General features: G+C 45.3%; 1 protein-coding gene across 2 annotated transcripts in view; it reads left to right on the forward strand.

The window, feature by feature from the left end:
• LOC119118268 (kelch-like protein 29) overlaps positions 1–12,096 on the forward strand; it is an 84,197-nt gene that overhangs the window by 6,703 nt on the left and 65,398 nt on the right. Inside the window, exons 2-3 of one of the 2 annotated variants that reach the window (XM_037245145.1) lie at positions 1,024–1,096; positions 8,856–8,937. The gene's annotated coding sequence lies outside the window, so the exon portion shown is untranslated. The remainder of the gene's footprint in view (positions 1–1,023; positions 1,097–8,855; positions 8,938–12,096) is intronic. The other variant, XM_037245144.1, reaches the window with a different exon arrangement.

Genomic DNA, 12,096 nt, shown 5'->3' on the forward strand with positions numbered 1-12,096 from the left:
AACTGTCATCGCCAATATTCGGGTATGTGCAGATCCTGGCGTTCCGAGCCCCCAAAAAAAAATCCCCTCATTTTTTTTTCCACACTGTCAAATTTGAGCTGTCGAATGCTTCTTATTTGCATTGTAGCCGATTTTTTTCCCAGAAACCCCCCGAGAGAGAACACTTGAATCTGTGTTTTATTCACGCGTAGGTGTAGAAATGTGTTGGAGGGGAAAAAGTGTGGATTGTCAGTCTTAAGCAAGGAGTAAGACATGTGTGCCGTCAGTGAGGCTTTCTTCAGGCTTTTCCTCAGAGCTGCATGTGGAATTTGTTCGCGATCCTGGTAAGCCTGGCGACGAGCGGAAGGCGCTCCTCCCACTTCCACTCTGGCACAGACCAAGTGTCACGTTTGCACCGCCATGTCTTGTTTTTGCACCAAAATGGCGCTTTTGACACCACCGTGACGTGTTTCGACACCGCGATGTTGTCATTTTGCACCATTTTGTCATGTTTTTCCACTGTGATGTTGCACCGCGCTGTCATGTCCTCACACCGCAATGTCGTTTTTATGCCGCTATGTTGTGTTTTACAGTTGGGGTGGTGTCATTTTTATCACCATGATGTCATGTTGATTACCATTTTTTTACAGTCCCTTTGTAGTGGTGTCTCTACTTTTTCCATCCATCTTCATGTCTTGCACTCATTTTTTACTTTGGTGTCCAATTCCTGAGAGCTTTTCCGACTTCTACAGCTGTACGCCTCCTGCTTGACCTTTTCCCGCCATCGAATTAGCCGACGTGGCGCGCTAATGTTCAGGACATTCACGCCGGCTTTATTGATAGCTTCCGCCGGTCCCGGCAGAGTCGTTTATCTGGTCTCCAGATAGCCACGATTGCGCTAATATATCTCCCGATGCAGATTGTCCATTTCAGCAAAAGAGGTGCCTCGTTGTCATCATATATAGGCCGCCAGTATAGCAGCAGCGGGGTTTGGATTTGTAACCGTTAACGATGTCACGTCATAAAGTTTTGTTGTTTCCGCAGATGTGTGACGAGAATACGCGCCGGATGTAATTTGTCTGTGATGAGCATCGCTGTCATCCACAAGAGACCAAAGGTAAGACGCGATAAAGCGGAACATGCTAATGATGCTAAAGCGATATTTTGCGGCCATTATGTGGATTCTTTGAAAAAAAAACAAAAATGTTTTTTTTTTTTAATGGTATAAGGTTTATGGTTTAGCAAGTTCTCAGTATTGTCTTAAAACTGAGGAAATTTTGAATTCAATTTGGTACAAGTTGACACGCTAGCCCTTACAACCGGCATCACGGTTTCTCGAATTGTCTTGTCCTCGCCGCTAAAATTGAGATAAAAACAGTATGTCCAAACCCCAAATGGTTAAAAACGACTCAGCGCCAGGCCCGGCGTTGACAGACACAATCCGTTTCTTTTATAATACACCTTGGAAAGTAACGGTCATGATCACCGCGGCGCCCGCTGTTTACTCTGAGACCCCAGACGACGACGCGAAGCTGTCAGGCCTCATCATTCTCGCTGCTTACCTCACGTAATGACAGATGACAAGACGCCGCCGTGAGGAAAAGTGGCTCTGCCAGTCGCACGCAGAACAGAAACCCGCCACACAAAGGCACGCCGCGGACCCGCCGTGGTTGAAGGACTGAAGGGCACTTTGGGAAACGTGGCCTACCTCAGTCTTGCCTTAAACTCACAGTTGGGAGGCAGCTTGGTAACATTTGTGCTTGAGGTTAACAGATTTTTGGGCCATCTTTATGTTTATTTTAACCTAATTATCCTATCATACCAATAACCAATTATTCAATGAGAGAAACAATTAACCAATGAATAATTATGTTAATTGGCTGAATTTTATGTTAATGTGTAACTATGCATTCATGGGATACGGCTTAATGCATTATGTTTTTAGTGCATAGCATTATATAGAAAGCTGTGTCTAAAGTTTTTTTTTTTGTATGAGTGTCTTTGGATCACATTAGACAATGCGAGGGGGGGCATTTATTGCATTACCCGGCAAGAAAAAAAAAAAATTTCCTTTCTAAGCTGCTGACAAAGCACAATTGTAGATATAGCCAATGCAGGGGGGTTTGGGTGGTGGTAATGAGGTGACCCTTGAACTTGCTGCAAGGTGGGCTATCAAGATGAGGTGTGTGGAAGCTCAAGTTTTTCCCGCACAAGAGCTCCCCTCATCAGTTAACCCGCCCTTGTTGAAATTCAAATGTGCAATGCGGAGAGCGTGGAAGTCTGGGGAGTTGCGTGTTTAAGCGTGGCATCGTAAGAGGCGGACACATACCGGTGCACAGCGGGGGGTCCGAGCAACATATCCAGGCCGCTGAGGCTAATAATGCGCGCAAATGGCCACTTTTTGCAGCGTGCGAGGCATCACGGATGATTTACGACGCTGCTTGAAGGAATTCCAGCCTGTAGTTTGCCTCGCAAGAGCGGCAGCAAGTGACTGCAATGCATCTGGCATGTATTACAAGGAGCGTCTTTCTTACTATGTCTGAGACAAGTGATTTTATTCAGCTACCGTGGACCACAACCGCTGGCTGGGTGTTTTGAGGAAAATCTGGAAGGAAAAAGTGACGTGAGCTTTTGCCTCCCTGTCCTGGGCTCAGCTCTGTTTTATGAGGTGGATTCTTTTCAGAAAGCCGATTGTTACCTACTTGGGCAATTGTTGCTGTGGTTTTGAATGGAAATGTACGTACATGGAATGGCAATCGCCCCTCACCATGCTAAAGGCTATGTGGGATTGGCTAAGTGCTAAGTAGCTTATTGACTAAAGTAAGCAACATTTTTTGTTTGTAGTGTAGCGTGAGAACGATGTAAAACACTGCTTTGTCTGAGATTTCACCACTAAGACTGTTTTTTTTTTTTTATATAAATTCTGTGGCTTTGAGCTGAATTTGAGACACACGGCTTAAATCAACAAGGCAACATAATGGCTCTCGCATTCATAACGACTTTACTAGAAGAAAAGAGCCAGCTGGTCTTTCACTGAACACCAGCAAATCTTTTTGTTTTTTTTACCCCTTTGTGGCAGTTTGTTTGGGCTTGAAAGCCGCTGCCGCAAATATGAAATGCCTTTGTTTTTTTATTTTTTACGTCGAAGGTTCCCCTCAAAGTGGGAGAAATATTCTGACACTAAGTTGTATTCATCCATTGTTGTCTGTGTCAACGTCGAGCACTCAGTCCTCCAAAATGATTTTCTCATCTCGCACGTCCGGCACGTCGGCAGCAGTCTTATTTAAGCCTTTCGACTCGCTATTGATTTTCATACAGGGTGTCTTCATCCCCAGAGGTTGTTGAGTCTTGAGCGGGTTTTCATTTTCAGGCCCTTGGACTTTCACTGTCGCAGGTGATGTCATCTTAGCTGATAATCATTTGTGTGACCTTGTTCTTTCCTTCTCCCATTTAATCGCAGAATCAGCATTTGTGGTTGGATGTATTATGACAAGACATTTTGTCAGTGGTGCTGTTCTGATGATGGACATGTGATGCAGACAATTGAGTTGTAGCCATATTCTTGAATCCACTTAAAAAAAAAAAAAAACACATTACTCTTGTTTCCTTACTTTTCAAACTATTTTGTTCAATTGGTTCTCTGATCTATGGAGCGAATTGGGAGCAGAGCCTCGGGGAGCGCCCCCCCCCCCCCCCCTTAGAACACACCTGTTTGCTCCCTTTCTTTGGTTCGCCTTTCTGTCTCGAGGCTATGTTGTTTTGCCCGTGCCAAAAATCAATAGCTATTACACTCGAGAGAGGACGACGTGCCATACCTCGCCCCGCCTAACGGCTGTCATCTCTTTTAATTGCCGCGCTAATACCGTCCCCGTTCAGTCTGGATGTAGGTCAGCGGGCCTACGGGCGGTCCTTCGTCTTCTTCCTACTCGATACTCCGCCATGTGAAAACCTGAGCGAGTCAGTTTGGGTTCACCCCAAAAGTAGATGAGTAGGACTTGGTGAACAGGCCAAACAAATCTTTGCAATATATTCTATGTGTCCCTGATAGTTCCCCTTCAAATAAATATAATTGGATTGCTGTTAATGTAGTGCCTTTCCCGTGTGTCTTTTCCAAGCACGTGTTTCAAATAATGAGCCAGGGGTTTTTGACCTTGACTTGATTTTCGGTGAAGGGCTCCAATTTGGACCGTCAGATGTTTGTCATGTCGACGCTTGGAACTCCTCCCGTCATGGTGTCTCGCTTTAGATGGCCGGAAGAGCACAGGTGCTTGAAACACATTGTTCGATGGCTGCAGTGTGTGTTTGCGTGCATGTATGTGTGTGTGTGTGTACGGCCAAGTACACTCACCCAGCTGGGCTGGACGGAGCCGGTGGCAGTGTTTCTCGAACCATCTGCCGCTCCGCTGCTCGCCTCGCCGACCTCGTCCACATGCCAATGCCAAAAACATGCGGATGATCCTTCTGTTGCCTATTGGATGGCTTCATTACCTCCACCAAGGAGATGATCAACACAATATATATTTCTGGGCTTAATCGTCCTATTAATCGGTTTTTGAAAATCTTTTCTGACAATTCATTTTAGATAAGGCACTCTTTGAAAAGATAGTGACTGCTTTGAGGATACTCAAAGCATAATAGTGCCCAAATTAGTCCTTTGTTATCATTTTTTATTTCTAAGATGAATTTTTTTTACTTGTAATTAAATATGAACTAATTATATTGTATTTGTGCTAGCTGTGGACCGTAGGAGTCTTGTATTCGCCACCGGCGCACAAGTGAGTCACTGAATAAATGAATCTAATATATTTTCTCATTTATTCAATTGAGTCTGGGATTAGATTCTCTCCGCCTGTTTAATATTTCACGGGCGCACTCGTGTCCATTAGTGACATTTTGGATGTTCTTAAAGTAGCGCCACACATTAGCTTAAGTTAAGCAATATGACATCCTGGCATGACTAGGAAGTCAGCCACTCCGGTTTGAAGCAGTGCTCTCGGCGTAAAAAAATGAAGTTAAGTGTTCGTTCATTTTTGTAGATGCAATCTTTCAACGAAAATCTAAAAAACAAATTCTTGGCCTCCACTGAAGATCTCTCGCCGAGCGTGGGCGTGTTTTATTTGGAATATGCCTATCAAGGGACAAAGAGCGGGAACAGGAAGTCTCGCTTGTTTATTACTTATTAGCGATTCCGCTCAAACGAGTTTGTTTAGCACGTACTTAATTACCTCCATCGCATTAAAGCTTAGAATAGACATGCCTGTTCTTGGCGGCGACGGCAGCCCGACTCGCCCGTGGCGCTGATTTGATGTGAGCTCCGCTAGACAATTTGCAGTTTATTACTGCTGTGTCCAGCTCGGTCCCTGATGAGATTAATCAATGTCTGCGAATGGCGGGCGACGCGCCGTTTGCACTCGCCGGAGCTCATATCCGAAACGATCCGCCAACCGGCCGATTCGTAACTGCGTTCAAGTTTGGGTTGGGAACCGCGATGGTTGGCCTTCAGGGACCGACGAGGCTCGAACCAATTTCAACTTCAAGACTCTTGAACTCTTTGTGTTCTTTTAATGGACCTCGACTTTAATTGACAGTGGTGCCTTGACTTATAAGATTAATTTCTTTCACAACTAAGGTTGTAACTCAATTCACCAAATACATTTTTTCCCTGTTAAATCAATTAAAATGCCATGTATATTTTTCACCGGAGAGTGCATTAGTGACTCTCCTTGCCCACATGCGAGGGCATGACATGCGTCTCATAATCTCGCATGGGCCGGACCAAAACAGTGCAACATTCTTGTTTTACCGCAACACGTCTGGTAATTGTGTGAAGGGGAGGTGTTGACTTTGATTGATTGTTTACCCCTTTTGCTATTTGTACACTCACACCTGCACACACACACACACCTGCACACACACACACACACACATGCAGTGAGGCTTGATGAATTATGTATTGCTGCACTGGAAACAAAGCAATCAATATAAAATGTCTGCCTTGGCTATTGAGCACAAACACTGGCAGTGAAAAAAGAGAGAGATCAGGTGTTTATGTAGGCGGCGTGGACGCAAGTATTGGGACGCAGCTCATAATCAACCAATCAATCACGACTTAGATTAGACTCTTGACCAAAGCAGCCAAGCTATACTAGACCACTATTGCTACTCTAGTGTTGGGGGATCGAACATAGTTGTGATATATTTCTTTCATTAAAAGCTGCGAATTGTTCCAATGCGACCGATTTCTTCGATACTACTTTTGGCACCCTCTTTTTGGAGCACAAGGGTAATTTGCTAGCAAAAAAAAAAAAAAAAAAGAGATCCTTATTGTACCAATTTTCAGTACCCCAGTCTTTCCTAATGTTTTTTGTGACTTTGTACTAAAACAACATTACTACTGTACCGCAATTTGCTATCCTGCTCCAAGACAACCAAAGCCAAATTTGTCCCCAGTGGAGCATGCAGGGTTTCGTTAGCGTCCTCCGCTAGCTTGCTCGGAGCCCATGAGAGAGATGCGGCTGGTTAAGAGCTACAGGTTGCTGGAGGAGAACGACCTTGGCGTTGGTATCGGAGAATGTGGAAAAGGCTGGCGAGCGGTAGCGCTCCCCAGACAAGCGGCGCAGTCCAAACAATGAGCTGCAGGCCTATTTTTTATTTTTTTTATTCATCTGCTTGTCTGGATGTACCCTGCATAGGATGGCCATGATTAATAAATTATCCATTACTGATTTATGAAGGATTATGTCAATCACAGACAATTTGGCACCAGAATGGATTTTTCTTCCGTAGCGCCTAAGAGTGCTGTAGCAGAAATGATCCCAAGCGACAAATCTTTAAAATATGAGGGATTATTGCTCTATTTAAAAAAAAAAAATAGGAAAAGAGCCCAAACGTGTTTACAAAGTGCACGTCATACCTACATCTTGAAACTTAGAGTGCGATTCGCTGTAGCATTAAAATTAAAAGCATCCAGTACTGATATTTATTCAAGATGTAATATTGTCAACAATGTTCACTGCAGCCAATCTAATGTGGCTCGTGGCATTTGAGCAAAAAATACATCTGCCGCCTCGTTCAAATCCAGACAGCTGCTCAAAAAGGCGGCGGCGTTTTCTCGCACACTTGATGTTATCCTGCTACGGGGCGAAAGCAAAAAGAAAATCTATTGCACCGTGTTTTCACACCATTTTCTTCACTTTATGTAGACCTGCGCTAACCCTGGCCGGCGAGCAATTACATTCGGCTGTGCTGTGACATTTCATTCAAATGACGGACACCTCGACACAGATGATTTCCCGTCATATCAAACTGATGCCATATGTGGCATTGCTACAACTACAATGTGCTAGAGACCAGACATGTCTCTTCTAGAACTAAAACGAGGCTTGAGAAAATAATTGTAATTTTAGTACGTTTTAGCACAATCGAATAAAATGCCCGAGGGGCTTAACTACGGCTAAACAGATTTCTGACAGGGCTTTTAGTTAGATTAACTGAAAATCCATATGTTGCCTTCCAAGCTAAGCTAATGAGACCAGGTTGGCGTTTTGTTTAAATAACCAAAATGTAACATTATTGTACGAAATTGAGAATAACAAGGCTCCTGTTTGCAATGCTAGCATTAGGTAGCTAACAAACTCCCAGTTTAGAAGTCAACACCACGAGTGAAAATAATCGCAAGGATTCCAAAGATGGATGTCACCTCAGAGCTTGTTCGCACGGGCGACTCACATGTCTGACGAGGCGAGTGCCTATTTACACACTGCACTCTTGGTCCTCTTCCGTTGGAGGGTTCTCAACAAAGCTGTGCATTTTTATCGCTTGTAGAGCAATCATTCTTTCAAGCCCCCAGGCTGAACGCTGAGTCAGCGCCCCTTCCTATGTAGATTGGCTCCCTCAGCCCGAGGGGGTTATTGATCTTACAACCCCGTTTTTTTATACACAGGAAATGTTGCGCCCAAACTTGTTTGGCTACACGGGAGCCCTGCTGGGCCAAGGATGAGAACAATGTCACACTGTGATGAGAATCCTGTATGTTCATCGCTACGGTATGCACGGAAATTAATAACGAAGCTACGTCGCGAAAGGCCCAGACGATCAACAACACGGCATTTTTCTCACTTGCGCCACCAAACGACGCTTTATGATTTTAAGTTGATTAGCCCGGCGTTGCCGAGCGCAGCTTGCCGCTGTGAAATAAAATCTTAAAAACACGACAGCGCGCGCCGTCCTGCGGGTGACTAACGCTCTTTTCGAGCGAGCGAGGAGCCGCAGGGAGCGGATCAATGGCAACGTGGGAGCCGAAGAGAAGCACCAAACCCTCTGTTTTCATTTTGTTGTTGTTTTTAGCAAGGTATACGTTTGAATAATTTATTTGGTTTTGTCCCGGTGTAGACTATCTATCAGTGTGGAGACTTTATTGGAGACCAACTTCGTTCGCAGTTCGCACTTGTGTTTTGCGAAGAAAAAAAAAAAAAAAGAGAAAATCTCCAACGAATGCTCTGCTGTGCTTAAAAATCCATAATTGCCTTTTGATAATAACGCACTCGTCTCCAGACAAAGAAAAAGACATGGCTAAAACTTCTAATTGTGATATTTGGCCTCAACTTTGACCTGTTTTCTGTCTGTTTTAAAAGTTTGAACAGCATTTTCCTTCCCCACAATCGCCTCTGTGGGGAATTTGATTGGTCAAAGATCAACACACAACTCTGCTCCCCCCTTCGATGGGAAACTACTGCAATGTTTCTTCAACAAAACGTCTCTTACTTTGAACCCACTTACAAAAAACAAAAACTAGAACCAGAACCTGACTATTTTTCAATCCAAAAAATCTCTCTGATATACTTGGCTCATGCATGTGCCCGATTCTTATTTTTCAGCCTTTTTGCAATGAAGACATTTCCTCACTGTCAGCAGTCAGTGTTTGGTGTGTCCTCTGAATGTCTGCTGATATCTCCCAAGGTGCGGACACACACACACACACACACACACACACAGCAGGTGTCTGGCTATCCCCCGTTGCCATCTAGTGTGAAAGCCTTTGCTTGAGTGACAGCTCTTAGTTTGTCTGCGTGTCCGTGGTTACGGCCCAAGGGCTCGCACCCGGGGGACTGTGACCTTGTCAACACTCCTGAAAGCAGAGACGGATGGCTCCGAGCCCCCTCTGCCCCAAGCCGTGAGCCCCGAGCTCATTTTCTGCCCCTCCGCACCAAAACGAGCCTCAATATTAGCGTCTCAGTTGACTCGATGTCAAAAAAAACATAAAAAGAAAAGCGAACACCAATAACTGGAGAACTGGTTTTATAGACACGGGGATTCCTCGTGGATGTTGACGGAGCACCCTGCTGCTTTTGTTTGGAGGAGCGTAAGCGCACACCAGCTGGGATGTCAGGGCTGTCATCTTGGAGAACTCCAAGCGCAAAACTTGAATCAGCTGTAGAACTCAAATCTATCCTCGGTGTCCAACCAATAACTACACCTAAGAATTGAACTCGTAGCTCATCCGATTTTCGCCTTTCTCATAATTGGCACTATTTTACCGCAAGGGCGAAGGTCTCTTCCCACGACACACCGCATAAAAATAATCCTTCGCTTTTTAACTACGTGTTTAAAGTGGCTGCTACTTTTTTTCGGCACGCGTGCAAGACGGAGCAATAGAGACGGGAATTGTCTAAAAATTCTCGTCCTCCCGTGGACCGTTCAGACGCACGCGGTGTCATCGAGAATTATTTCGTCCGCTTAGCCGCTAGACATGGAAAAGTGTGTTTGCAAGGCATGTCCAAAAACTGTCAGGAGGCCACGTCGCTGATTGGCATCCGGAATTCAAAAAGCCACAGGTTAGCATGTGACACTTTTCCAAGATTTTAGTGTGAATTATTTTGTGATAAGCAATCTTGCTCCTGACGGCTTGCATTTGACAAGGCGATTAATATGTTAATAATTAATTATGTTTGTAGTGGAGTAGAGGAAACTGTACGTGTGTCAATGACGGCAACTGGAACCGGGACACGAGCGAACTGACACTATAAAACAATCATGACGAAGAGAAAACACACGTTTAGAACATTTAGTCAAACGTCGTCGTCTCCGAAACTGTGCCCGTTGTACTCGCTCGTTGTGTTTAGTGACCGTGAGGTGACCTCGCCGCATCCCCCTCCGCCCCCACCGCGGCAACCTGACCGCAGCACAGGGCCCATTACTATTTGATGAGCGGGAAGGGGCTCGTACCACCGCGTATTTCCACCGGCCCGCAACGAGTCAGCACTTTAGCGCGGCTCCACTGGAGGGGGTCGCCCGGCGGGCATGTCGCTCCTCTTACGCCACCTTGCCTCTGGTTATCAAGATGACTGCTGTGCCGCCAACTCCCAGTGACCCTGCGCCGAACCTCTTGCCATATCTATTTTTAAGTGCTTGCTCTGTTTTGAGCAAGGAGAAACACCACACGATGTCACTCTTCTTTTCCCAAGTGACAAACTCGAGCCTGAATTAGACGCGACATGACTTTCCATCCCGAGACGAGTCTGATTTTACTAAGGAGTTTTTTCTTTTCTACTTCATGTCATTTATAATGTGCTAAGCTAGTGCTAAGCTATCATTGCCTTGTGCTGTGGAAGCTGTATTTCAGCTTCCCCCGCCGCTTACGTTCCTAGTGTTGCGAGTCCGCAGCAACAACGGCGCCCTCGGGCCTCCGGACAGCCCATCGGCGGCCGGCTTGACAAGTCATTGTCTTTTCCTAAGCCGTGGTAATTCATCAGCGCCGCGGTACCGCCTCTGGATGATTGCGTTTTGGACAGAGCAATCTCCGCCGTGTCATATATGCTTTGGTTTTCGCAGCGCCGACGCAACTTAGACGGCAAATGCGCGGAGACGGCGAAAGGCGCTTGGGCTTGCAAATTGAATCGGGTGCTGCCGCCACTCGCTGTTTAGGCCTCCTCCTCCTCCACGGGGTTGCAACTTTCTTTTTGTACTGTCATTTCGCCAGTGATTCAGAGAAGGATGAAAAATGGACACGATGAGCCTCTTCACATCGATTTCAAGCATGAGTTCAGGTTTCACGTTCGGGTTTCAAGCCAGGGCATTTCAAATGAGAGTTTGAGACACAGTTGTGGTTTCAGATTAGGGTTTCAAGACAGGGAAGCTCAACCTTTAAGTAGCCCGGGCTTCCTTCCTCTCCTAATCTACCTAATGACATGCTCCTCACGCTTCAGAAGCGTTTTCATATTCCTGTGTTGGACTTCGCCGTTTATGTTGGCGTTTAAGTGCTACCTCTGTACTACGCTTGATTAAGGCCAATAAGATCCGCTAACCAACGTTTCATAGGGAGTTTTCCACACTGAATATGATCTAATCCGCTGTTGACTGCCATTGCGGGCAGAGTAAAAAATGTCTGCGTGCGTTTTTCATCTGGCCGCCGCCGATGGACTCGAGTTGCTCATCTGTCAGCGGTCAAAGCGCCCATTCACAGCCTCACACAAAGGAGACGAGAGGAGCGCTCGCGCAAGAACAGAGAGGGAGGCATTGTGTCAAGGTTCGGATTGCGACGGGAAAATTATTCGGGTTTCAAGCTTGTCTTGGCGTTACGGACTTCCATTTCAAGCTCATTTTGTTATCAGAATAAGTTTTGGCAATCAACTATTGAATGTGATCCTGCACAAGCTCGGCTGCAATTTAACTCGATAGTTGGTAATGAACAGCAGCAGTGCCTCTAAATGGCTGCTCTGACTTTCTAGATGACTAACAGTCATGTTGATTAGATTTGCTCAATATGCTGCCGTCGCACTGACTTTGTCATAGCACATGATGGCAACCGTAAATAACAGAGATAAGAAAAATGCAATCTGACTCTCTGGAAGTCTTCAGCGAGAAACAAGCATAAACTGACAAGGAGCTGTAATTTATTTGCTGTGTCATAGCTCGCTTTATAATTGCATTTCACTCTTGAGCAAAAATGCAGATTCGATCTCTTCCCTGATTTTTGTCATTTGTTTGCCCTTCCCGCATTGATAAATGAACATTTTGGTAATCAAGCATAATCTGTGGATCCGTAATGCAGATGGATTCGGCCAGCAGATAATTTTGTGTGTTTGTATGATTTGGATTGTTCCCTCTTCTCATTCTACA

Source organism: Syngnathus acus, chromosome 24, assembly GCF_901709675.1.
Source record: "Syngnathus acus chromosome 24, fSynAcu1.2, whole genome shotgun sequence".
Taxonomy (NCBI): domain Eukaryota; kingdom Metazoa; phylum Chordata; class Actinopteri; order Syngnathiformes; family Syngnathidae; genus Syngnathus; species Syngnathus acus.